Source organism: Natrix helvetica (genome assembly GCF_964273705.1).
Source record: "Natrix helvetica genome assembly, chromosome: 2".
In the NCBI taxonomy this organism is placed as follows: domain Eukaryota; kingdom Metazoa; phylum Chordata; class Lepidosauria; order Squamata; family Natricidae; genus Natrix; species Natrix helvetica.
In genome coordinates, this window is record NC_138552.1 from 84662215 (window position 1) to 84674379 (window position 12165).

General features: G+C 35.9%; 1 protein-coding gene across 1 annotated transcript in view; it reads left to right on the forward strand.

The window, feature by feature from the left end:
- FOCAD (focadhesin) overlaps window positions 1–12165 on the forward strand; it is a 162474-nt gene that overhangs the window by 55514 nt on the left and 94795 nt on the right.

The following is a 12165-nucleotide window of genomic DNA, read 5'->3' on the forward strand; positions in this document are numbered from 1 at the left end:
GCGTCATTAGTTGGCTCTCTCCCTGCCTCCTCCCCCTAGGGCTGAGAGCAAAAATAGTTAACAGCCGCCTGTCCGAGGGGGGGGGGGAATCCCCCTCCCTCCAGCCGCGCTTCTCAAAACTAGGTCGAAAGGAAGTTTTAAGTAGCTGGCAATTTCTTTCAAGCAAACAAAAGGAATGGAGAGAAGTTTCCACCTCACCACACCGCAGCCGTGTCCTTCTGATCGCTCATTCTTCCAGCTGCCTCGCTGCAAAGACGCCGAAGCACCTCCACATCATGCTCCCCAATGCCTAGGGCGATGCGGGGGGGCCCCCTGGCCGCCGCCGACTCGGGGGATCCCCCGCAGTGCCGCCCCTTCGGCAGGAGCCTCTACGGGGCGTCCTGTGCCCCCCAAGGAGTGAGGGGCCCACCGGGAAAGCGCGGGGCGAGCAGAACCTGCCCGTCGCAGTCAGCCGCCGGAACCGGAAGTGATACAGACAACTTTTAATAATGTGATTATAATTCACTTTTTAAAATACCAGGTATCAAATAGTCTTGAATTTGAATAAGAAAGTGAAGTATAAGAATCAAATTTTTCAAGTGGTTTTTTAAATGATTTTAAGAACTCAGGTTCTTGGAACCAATAGACCATAACTTTAAATGGCCCTTCAAAATGCCTCTCATATTTTTCTTGGATGATAAGTAATAAACCAACTTCCTATACTTGTATTAGGGGTATCCTTTTAGGTGTAACATGGCTGCCTTCCCAGTAATAAACTACTAGTTATCAACCTGGTCTTAGTTTATACATGCAGTTGTGGTTCTTCCACAATCTAGTACAGATAGTCCTTGACATACAACCACTCATTTAGTGATGCTTCAAAGATACAGCAGCAATGAAGAAAGTGATTTATGACCAGTTTTCACATTGCGGCATCCCCTTGGTCATGTGATCAAAATTTAGCCACTTGGCAATTGGAGTGTATTTGTGACCATTGCACTTCCCGGAGTCATGTGAAAACCGTTTACTGTATAATCTTGCCCTCCGACTTCCAACAAGCAAAGTCAAAGGGGGAAAGTCAGATTCACTCTGAGGAAAGAAAGTCCTTGTGGTCCAACCAGCAAGGCACAAATCTGAGTTGGTAAACTGTCAGTCAAGTGACAGAATCAAGGGAGAAGCAAGTGACAAGGGGAGAGGAAATCCAATGTCCAAACACAGCCAATCAGGCTTTGCTTCATAGGTCAGAACTGAATTTTGGATAAGTTCTCAGCACTGTCTAACGTAAGTGAGCCCAATAAGTAAGCCATGCTGAGATTCCATCCAGTGCACAGCTATAGAGCAGTCATACATGTAGTTCTTGAATTAAAATAGGTTGCTCAGTGACAATCCAAAGTTTTGATGACTCTACTTTGAGGCTAGTTACAACTCCAAATCGAAGTTCCAACAATCCACTCCAGTCAAGACCAAATGTTGGGCACTCAACAACATATTTTAAATAAAATTTGTATTCGTTTATAACATACAAAGAGAATACAAAAGTAAATAGTAGGGAAGTTAGGGGAGGGAAAACGGAAGTGGATAGTGGGGGAAATCAAGGGGAAAAAGAAAAAAAGACATTGACTTTCGATTCCTTTGGTATAGTAAAATAAGGCACTCACCAACATTGGCTGCATTCACATAGTTTGCAGTGTTACAAGGTCACATGATGGTGTTTTATGATGGTTTTGCTAAAAACTGGCACTTTTGGTTTTGGGCAAAAATGTCCACAGTGAATCATTTACTTAACAAGTGCCACAAAAAAGGAATGTAAACTTTGGTCTGTCACATGTCCAGCTTGTTTTACAGGCATTACGACTGTGATGGGCAGACTCCTTTACAGTCATAAGTCAAGGACTATCTGTATATGATTATTCCAAGCCTCAAGAAGAAGAAAAAACTCACTGTAGTATTTGTATAGTTTGAAAAACTGGTAGATCTCCTTCACAACATTTAGGCTCAATAAAATATTGTATAAGAGAACTTTGTTTGTGTTACAGGGCTTATAGGTTGTTTCCATCTAAACTTACTCTGAGCAGAATATATTTTCTGCTCCATCAGTTGAGTTAAAAACAAAAGGCAGTTTATACAGTATAGTTTACTCAAAATACCTTAACAATTTCCAGTTGCTCAAGGATTTTTTTTTACTGAAGTACATTATTTCTCGAGACCTGTTGACTTCAGTCTGGATTGTCTCTTCTTCCTTTCATCTTTTTCCTCCCTCCCTTTCTTCTTCCTTCTCCTCCTTGACATTTATATAAACATGAATGCCATTTTTAAGAATAATGGAATCACATCTAATTTGGCTCTCAATTGAAGTATTCACTGTTTTGGCTGAAGTCTGACAAGAATTATGTCCTCATTTTTCCTCCCAACTTTCTGCAATGGTCACATAGAAGAGGGTTAGTATACTATAAAATACATTTCAGATCTTCATACAAGTTAGAATAACTTCTGAAAGTACTTACTGCACTCATATAAACCTACTGTATTTTTTATGATCTTTGTTTCTAACAGAAAGGTGCATTAAGTTTTATTTTCCTTTATGCAAATGATTTCACTAACAATGTACTCTTCTATTCATGTCCATTCTCAGCTTTGGCAAGGATAATTAAAGCATTTTCTGGTTGAAAGTGTATATCAAATCAGCGTGTTCTGTTGCACAGAAGCATAAAAAAAGACACTGTCAATAGTCCTGAAATCTGTGACATTAAATCCTTGTTAGTTCTTAGAGATGGAAATGATCTATTCATACTAAAACAACAATAAAGAAAGGAACAATAAGCACAAAGTTTAAAACAAACTTACAAAGACTGTTTGCACCCTCGGCCTTTGAACACTGCCTGGCGTTACAAAGATGCTTTCTGATCAGCTATCGCTCCGTTGTGTCAGAACTAATAGGTGCCCCCATATTGAGGCACAAAACTGCTTTCATCTTCTGCGACTCCTAGAGGGTGTTGTGTTCTCAAATAACAGCAATGTACAATTGAGCAATAACTATCCAGACACTGGGCATTTCCTGGGGATTCATGACCGAGAGAAAGAGTTCACTGCAAGCCCTTTATCACAAGACAGAATTGGCTGCTCCCCTGGAAATGCACCATACTAAAATAGTTACTGTAGTGCTGTTATTACCTTTGCATTTGTTTACATTTTTTTTAAAAAAAAAAATTTTTAAACAAACTTTAAAAATTCGGTTTGTTCAATTAAATTTTATTATACAAATATTTCAGTATGGATAAACATTTCCCTAAAGCTAGCAGAATATATATGATTACCGGTATATGCTTTAAATTGAGCATGGGTTTTTATTCCAAAGTTCCAAAGATATCTTAATAGTGTGGTGCTAAGATCCTGGATTTCTGATTGGCTTCACTGTATACCGCTAACTCAGAATGTTGTGTTTAACTTTATGAGATAGGAATGTATGTTCGCATGTAAGGTTGCTGTATTAAAAATGACACATTTTTCATGTTGTAACATACAATACATTCACCTTTTCTCAGGCTATAGTGTTTTATTTGAGGCAATAATGACTGTAGTGGTGCTATTGAAAAGAAGAATTATAGAAACATTTCCCATGATATAGAAAACAATTCAAGCATAGATCAAAATTAGAGGCTAACCTTATTGCTTTATAGGAAAAGATATTTAGTATACATTTACCTAAATAACAAATAAGGGACACCCATGTTATAAAGCCCTAGGCACAAAAATGTGCTTTTAAGAGAGGTGATAAAGTGATAGAATATCGTTTTCTACTAATTTTTGCTAGCCCTTCACTTTGTAGGTCTATTAGACTATAATTGTATAGTTTCCAGCTAGTAGATCATTGCTTAGAGTAGTTGGGAATTTTCTGAGGTATACTTCAATACATTCAGAAGGCATGGAAAAAGGTTGTACAGGGTAGGCCAATACTATCAATTAAATAACATTGCTTGAAGAGCAATTACACTGTATGAACAGCAATTTAAAGAAGGCCTCAAAGTTCTTTGATCTCATTATGTACTTAAAATGCTAGGAAAATTGTATGGTATTGTTCAAAAATAAAATAACATGTAATTTGATATGTCTTGGTAATAGAAGAAGACCTGATTTTCTGCTCTCATTTTTGGGTTGTAGTTACTACAACCTGATTATGTCTTTCGACCCTTTAGTGCCTGTTTGTTACTACCACTATGTTTATGATAGCATGCTTTATAATTATTTATTTATTTGATTTGGTTTTACCATAGTTTCCTGCTTTTATAGATTCCATTTTTCTACAAGCTCCTTAGGAGAGTGATTATAAATAAATATGTATATAAAAATAAATGTACAGCTTAAATCACCAGTGGATGAGGACAGTAGTTCAATAACATCTGGAGGGCTACTAATTATTATCTTTCCTCCAGATTATCAGATATTCAGACCCTGGCCTGTTACCAGTTGGTTCTTTTTCTACCATTAAATGTTACCAAACCAGATTAACCTTTCCTTTACAATTCAGGATAAGACCAGCTGTTTTTCTGTGAAGCTTATGGGTAGTCTTTGAATTTGACCCAATTATTAAACAACCTTTCAAATATTTACAAAAAAACTACTTACAACCTGTTCTCAAAGTTATGACTGCCTGTTTTGCAGAGACTACGCAATCATATTTTGGGCACTTGGCAGCCAGGTCACATTTTCAATTGGTTGCAGCATCCCATGATCAGAGAACTACCATTTGTAATATTTTATGTCCTTTTTCGAACAAAAAGGACTCATTTACAAGAAGTGATTCACTTAACAAAGCATATGATTAAGTTTATGATTGCAAGTGACAAGTCATAAAAAATGGTCGTAAAATTGAATTCATCACATGGTGCCTTATGACTGCAATGATTTGCAACCAGTGTGGTCATAAGTCAAGGGCTACCTGTAATGTTCTTTTTTTTATAAAATAAATGCCTGGGACAGACTCCACAGGTCTTAATTTAACTTTATGTTGTAGCACAAAGTTACCAGTACTAAGGTAATATAGCATTTATACCCAACAAATTTTATCTTTACAATATGCAAAATTTAAGTTATATAATGTGTTCTTTCTATGGAAATCGGATAAATAGGTATACTTTTCAGAATATACTATATCCTGTGCCTTGAATGAGGATATACATACAGCCTGATTATTAGTATCTCGACTAATCTGAGATTCTTATTGAATAAAACTGAGATGGTTTTTAAAACTGTAACGCTGGAGTTTCAAAAATCATAATCTATCTTTAATCCATCCTGATCTTTCTTTCTTTCTTTCTTTCTTTCTTTCTTTCTTTCTTTCTTTCTTTCTTTCTTTCTTTCTTTCTTTCTTTCTCCATTGATTTACTGTATCTCAACAAAATTCCAAGGGCATTTGGAAAAGATCAGCAGCTTTGAAGGCTAGGGAAATTTTGACTTTGTCTGTTATGAACAAGGGGAACCCAACCACCAGCAGAGAAGCCTGGCTGACTGGCTGCAAATCACGATTGGTGAATAAACCCCACTGAGCTGGAAATAATACCATGACTCAATGTATGATAATCATCAATGCTATTATACTATCTTGGTGCATATCTGTCTTGATTTAGGTTTTGATTTTTTTTTAAAAAGCATTAATCTTTTTTAATGGTGTTTTAACTTAGAGGACACTGGGAGCCGGCGGCCAGATGTCACGCTTAAAGTTGCTCTGTGATAAGACGATAACTATGGTACATATTTTGAACTATAAGCATGTAAAACTAAGGAACTTCGTTGAAGAACATTTATAATAGTATTTAAGTAAGATGATTTCATTACATTATGGTTCTGGAGGAAGTTTCTTTCCAGATGCTTTCCAGAGTGAAAATGCTCTAGATGAGCAACCTTTTTAGGGGCCAATTTAAAGCTTTAAGACTCTATGATGGAGAAAACTTAAATTTGTTTAAAATTAAAATTCTTTGGAAATTGAACTGTGCTAAGTTAATTAAGTTAATATATTTTACAGTATTATACATTTAATATGTGCATGCAGCATGTGTTTAATAATGTACCCATGCTATCACATTAAATAATGCAGTTCAACAGGAGAGTTTAGAATAGCTGGCTGCATTTAATCCTAACCTGCTGATTGTGCATCTCTGCCCCAGAGAACATACTGTCCCTTTGAAAGCCATCACTGAGTGTAATGTTTTGTCGATTATTATTTTGGAAAAAAAGTAAAACTTTTAAGATGCAGATTATTTGATTAGTTGTTGCAGTCTAACTGAATATTCCGGTTTAATACCAACACTCCTCAACAATCAAACAACTTTCATGTAACGGTGACATATCTTTTTAATGATGATGGTTAGCTAACATCTTACTGTATCTCTTCTGTCCCTTTATATAATTATTCTGATCTGAGGATCATATTAGGCATGATTGCGCAAAGACTAGTTGGCCAGCATGTATGTGCATGACGGAACCCAGAAGCCAGCATCTGGCGACTGTGCGCATGCCCACAGAGAGGGCTCTGCATACCACCTCTGCAACGCGTGTCATAGGTTTGCCATCATGGGTATATACCATACACATGCATGTACACATACACACACTCTCACTCACTGACTCACTGATTCACTCACTCACTAACACACTCCTTTACAGACATTTTTTGGTGATTTTTATTTTGTGTGCTTTCCAAAAAGCGTAACTATTTGCAAAATTAGTGTTGGTAATTCCTCCTGATAGAAATTCATATTAAGTAGGAATTCTTTGTGACCATGACAAAATTATTCCCAGGTTAGTCAATATGAAATTGAAGCCTGATGCTGCTAACAAACAAAAATATTTACTTACTTGTTACTCGTACTAACATCTGCTCTTGTAGACTTGATCGGTGTCAATGTGTTGCCATCATCTCATTGGCCAGACTCTGGATCTTGATGTAAATTATAATATAATTTACAATCTTCAATGACATACTTCTAAGCTAATAGTCACTTATAAAAATGTCTCTAGCTTAATAATTTTTTTTTGTGCAAAATAAAGGCTGTTGGTATCATTTTACACTAAAACACACAGAGAAGGCATAGATTCACTATTCTTTCTATTTATTTTTCTTGTGGTATAATGCACTGATTAATATTTTTTTTAATTAGCTTGTAAATTAATATTTATGATTTCTCCCAATTTCAGGACTTTGTTTTCATGTTCTCTTTTGCCTAGATACATTCTCCACATGAATTGTTTTGTCTAGTTATTGAGATCAATGTTTTCTAAAGTGGAGGTGGAGAAGTGTCATTTTCACTCAACATATAATCAGATTAAGTTTCAGTAGCTGTCAACATGAGTTACACTGGAATTGTCTTCATAGATCCGTCTGTTCGTTAAAAGGACTTAACTCAATAGGAGTTCTTAAAAGCTTTATCGTTACTGATTTTGAAATGGTTCCCCTAAAGTATTTCTACAGCCGCCAAAGTGGCTGTTTAATTCTGATGCCCTACGTTTTGATTTTTTTTCTAGCATAAAATATTGCTGTAGTGATTTCATTAACTCACTATCTTTTCAAAATGAGCATCCCAGGACAATGTCAACTCATTTATCTGCCCATACAGATATTTGATTCTCCCACTTGACAGAGGCAACTGCAGTTTTCTTACAATTTTGTATATATTATGAAACTGTTTTTGGCATCTGCTTCCTTTATTTTCAATATAAAACCAGATGTGCAGCCCTAATTTAGACACTACTTTGTCTTCTTCCCCTTAGTATCAACTTGCTGTTTTAATTTTTGGAAGAATATTTTTTTTCTAGCCAATTTTACTTGTCTGTCAATATTTCTGCTGCCATTACAGCATAGACTTGAATGTTTCATGATAATTACAGGCAACTGGCAGAAACCTGCAGATATGATAACAACGTCTGAAAAGTTGAAATTCCTGAAGGGAACTTTTATGCATTTCTGTCTATGGATTGACCCCGGGGAAATCCATTGAAGCCTTTATTACAATGGTTTGCTCCCTGCAGAGATTCGGGGGGGGGGGGGGGAGGGGGGGCTTCCAGCCTTGGAGAATGCCTTATGGGGAAAACTAAAGGAGAAAGCAGCTTAAATGTCCAAAAAAGTAAATTATTGGTTGCTTGATCTATTTCTTTAAGTTATGATCTTACTTAATATATTTCCAAGTGGCCTGAAGAATGAAGGATATGTTAGACAACTTGGGAAACTAGTGTCTCTTGAAAATTTCAGGAACTTGGGACATGGAATAAATTTTTGTGGAAAAAAAAACGTTAATATGTACAGTTTTATTATTATTAGATTTTTATCCTGCCTTTTTTACATATATAATTCAAAGCAGTGAACATAATATTCTTGCCTCTTTTTTCTCAACAAGAAGTCTGTGAGGTAGGTTGGATTGAGAGAGAGAAACAAGCCCAAAGTCATCCAGCTAGCTTTCATGCCTATGAAAGGTCTAAAATTCACAATATCCTGCTTTTTAGGCCAGCATCTAGCAACTAAAGAGAACTGGCTCTCAGCTGATGCTGCTATGATACATTTACAATAAGAAAAGTGTACGCCTCACCATTTTAATTCTACTAACAAAATAACAAGAAATTATACATTAACAATCTCATTCTTAATGGGAGGCAATGGGAGAACCTCAGTATTGAAGTAGAACTGCTAATATTGTTGCTGATATTACTATTTTTTTTTAAAAACCACCGTTTAGCTTGATCAAAATGTACACATTAAAAAAAGAAATGAAGTAAAGCAACTCTGTAATATTACATCCCTTAGCAAAACCATAAAACTGAAATAAACATTTTACAATATATTGATTACCTTTTGGGATCAGCTATTAATGCCCTTGTTTCCTCTATATGTGACATTGCCATCTATGTTGAATTGCAGTTTTTATCTACTCTGACGTTCTTCAGATTTCTAAGAACTACAACTTCTAGATTTCCTGGTCAGTAAGGATGTTGACAATACAGTTGGGAATCCTAAACTGAAATCTTTTCTCTGTTGATGCCTTACTCTAATCAAAAATTTTAAATGTCTGATCCTTTGAAATCATATCTAAAGAAGAACTTCAATGTAGCAAAGAGTATATGAATTTCATACTAAAAATAAAAAGGAGACGCCTATTATAGAACATGAAAGACAATAGTTGTCCCATGGTAATAAGGTAGTATCTTTTATTCATACACAGCATTCTCAAAAAAACTCTATTGTTCCCAAGATTGCACATTAATTATTTGCTTGATGATTTCTTCAGTCATGACCATGTAATAAAATTCTATTGGGCAGTAGATGGATATATGTTGTTGTGTTTACTGACTAGAGCTTAGATTTCTGTGTTTAAAAATCAGTTGACTTAATAAATGATATTAATACCACCTTGACATCTAGCAATACATTGCCTAGTCTAGATGTGCATTACACCTCTCTAAATTATTGCTTTTCTTGAATTTCATTCATATAGCTCTCTGGGGGCTCATCTAGAAAACAAACTGCTTCAGCATTGACTTATTAAGCTATAATTTTGAAGCAAGTAGGCTCATGCATGGACACAAGTTACAGTTTTGTTAGACTTAAAAACCGCTGTCATTATAAAATGGTAGCATATTTCTTTTTAAAAAATCTTTTATATCAAAATACAGAGTTTTGAAAGTGTAGGGATTTAAAGGCTGCAAATTCCATAGGGGATTCTGAGATGGTAAAATGTTGAAGCAGAAGCAACTTTTAAGTAGCTTGTCCTGGATCAATAATGGTCAGATAATTAGTAATGAATACAATTAGATTGCCTAAAGGTAATAAATTTTGCCATGAGTGAATGTTCAGCTCCATTGATTTATGCACAAATGGGGACAACATATTAGCATACCTCTATTATTTATAGGCTTTTTAAATTAGGGCTATATTTATTCAAATCTTTGAGTTCTACTAAGGCTGCTTTTTTAGAACCTTACCTGCATTGACAGATGGTGCTCACTTTGTTCAGAGATTTTTGCCAAAAATTTTCAGTTTTGATAATATGTCTGATGAAAACAGTTTCAACCATGATTCATGTTTTTTACTGTTAATATTATTGTATGTTAAGGGAATGTTAATGAATTGTAGTTCTTATTCTAACCTTTTCAAATTGATGTTCTTTTAATGGTAAATTGTTATTTCCAACTATAAAAAAACTCTGTGTTTCACCAAAATTGATTTTATATATGAGTCAGATTTTCCTATTTTATTGATGGATCTTTTCTTATGCCATTAACACAAAGTATTTTTCACTCTAATAATGATCCTGCAAGGGCTAATTTCTAGCTATGAATAAATACAACACATTTGTGTAATTATTTGAGATTTTTAAAAATAGACCCTTTATATGTATATTTCTACATTGCTTATCCCTTCTAATTATTGGGATTTAGGCAATACTATGTTATTTTGCAGGGCAATCACAGTATTATATACCCATAGAATGACATGAACGTGCCTGAAAAAAAGTGGATTTTGTTTGTGCATATGGCATGCTGGCCAAAATGTACCAAAGAGACTTGTATTGCATTTACCATTAGAAGGGAAAACTCCATGTGGCATAGGTGTGGCTAAAACTGTTCATCTTGTCTACACCTTTCTAACTTTGGCCTCACAGATATGAGGAGCAAAGAATATGTCAGTATCTGTGGGCTTACCTATGATGATCATGGCATATTAGAACGTAAGAGGAACAAATCAAAACAGAACACTATAAAGAAGAAAAAAGAAAAGAAAGGCGGGAGGGAGGGAAGGAAGGAAGGAAAATGAAAGAGAAAGAACTAACAGATTAATAAAGGTAGTCAGATTTGAAAGAAACTAAAAGCATATCAACTTTAGAAAGTGGGGAAAAAGTCTCGTTTAAAAAAGTATTATTATTATTTTTTTATTTTTTTATTTTGATTTTTAGACCGCCCCTCTCCCAGAAGGGACTCGGGGCGGTGTACAGTCAATACAAATAAAACCAGTCATAATAATAAAATACATTTAAGATACATTTGGAGGGGGAGATAGGCTGTACTAAGAAATAAATATATTCTAATCCTAAAAACATCACTGGATTAATATAAACTGGATTAATCTAATAGTGTGAATGGAAACTCGACATAAGAAAGTTTTATGCCTGGAATATATAAAATAATGATTTTACTGTGTGCCACAATGTGGAGTTAATGGAACATATAAATGATTATCAAAAGAAGCAAAACTATGCATAACAACATGCTCTGACCACTTTACTCATTTTGTTATATGGGAGTTATGTGAGAGTGTCAGTTATACTGTATATCAGGAGAAACAAACATAACATTCAATTCAATAGGAGAGAGATATTTAATGTGGAAAACAAGTACAGTCAAGAATGGGACCTGAATCAGAGGTGGTATTAAGCAGATTCTGATCAGTTCTGTAGAACCAGTAAAGGAAATTTTGAGTAGTATGGAGAACTGGCAAATACCACCTCTGATTTGCCCCGCTCCCATCTATTCTCTGTCTCCCGAGTTCCAGCTGATCAGGAGGGAATGGGGATTTTGCAGTATCCTTCCCCTGGAATGGGGTAGTGAAGTAGAGATTTTACAGTATCCTTTCCCTGCCACGCCCATCAAGCCCACAGAACCGGTATTGAGGATCAAATTGTGAAACAAAAATGAAAATAGGATGAATGGATTGAGAGTAGGGGAAAACTGGGAAATTTTGGTAGTTGATGAGATCCTGAAAAAGAGAGAGATTAGAATTTTAATAAAGCAAAGGCAATGTTTGCGGCAGTCTATTGACATGCTGGAAGGAAGAATGTAGTTTACAAGGTCAAAAAAGTATGAAAGTACGAAAAGACGACCTACCCCGAAAGTAAGTCCTAGCTTGATTTCTACATGTACGCCCAATATAAGTGCTACCCCCAAAATAAGCCCTAGTTAAGACCCTGCCCACTAAGGTGCACCGGATGGGGTGAGGCACACAAGTAAAAATTAAGCTAGGGTGGGAATGGGTGGTGGTGGAGCTGTTCTACTTACCAGGCCTCGTACACCCCAACATCTGCCTCATCTTGCAGGCTCACTTCTACGGTTGTTTGCCACCGCTCGCATACATCGGCCCCAGCCTCCATTTCGTTGTCAGAGACCCTTCTGGAAAGGCCTCTGCAGCCAATAACAGAGCTCCAGATC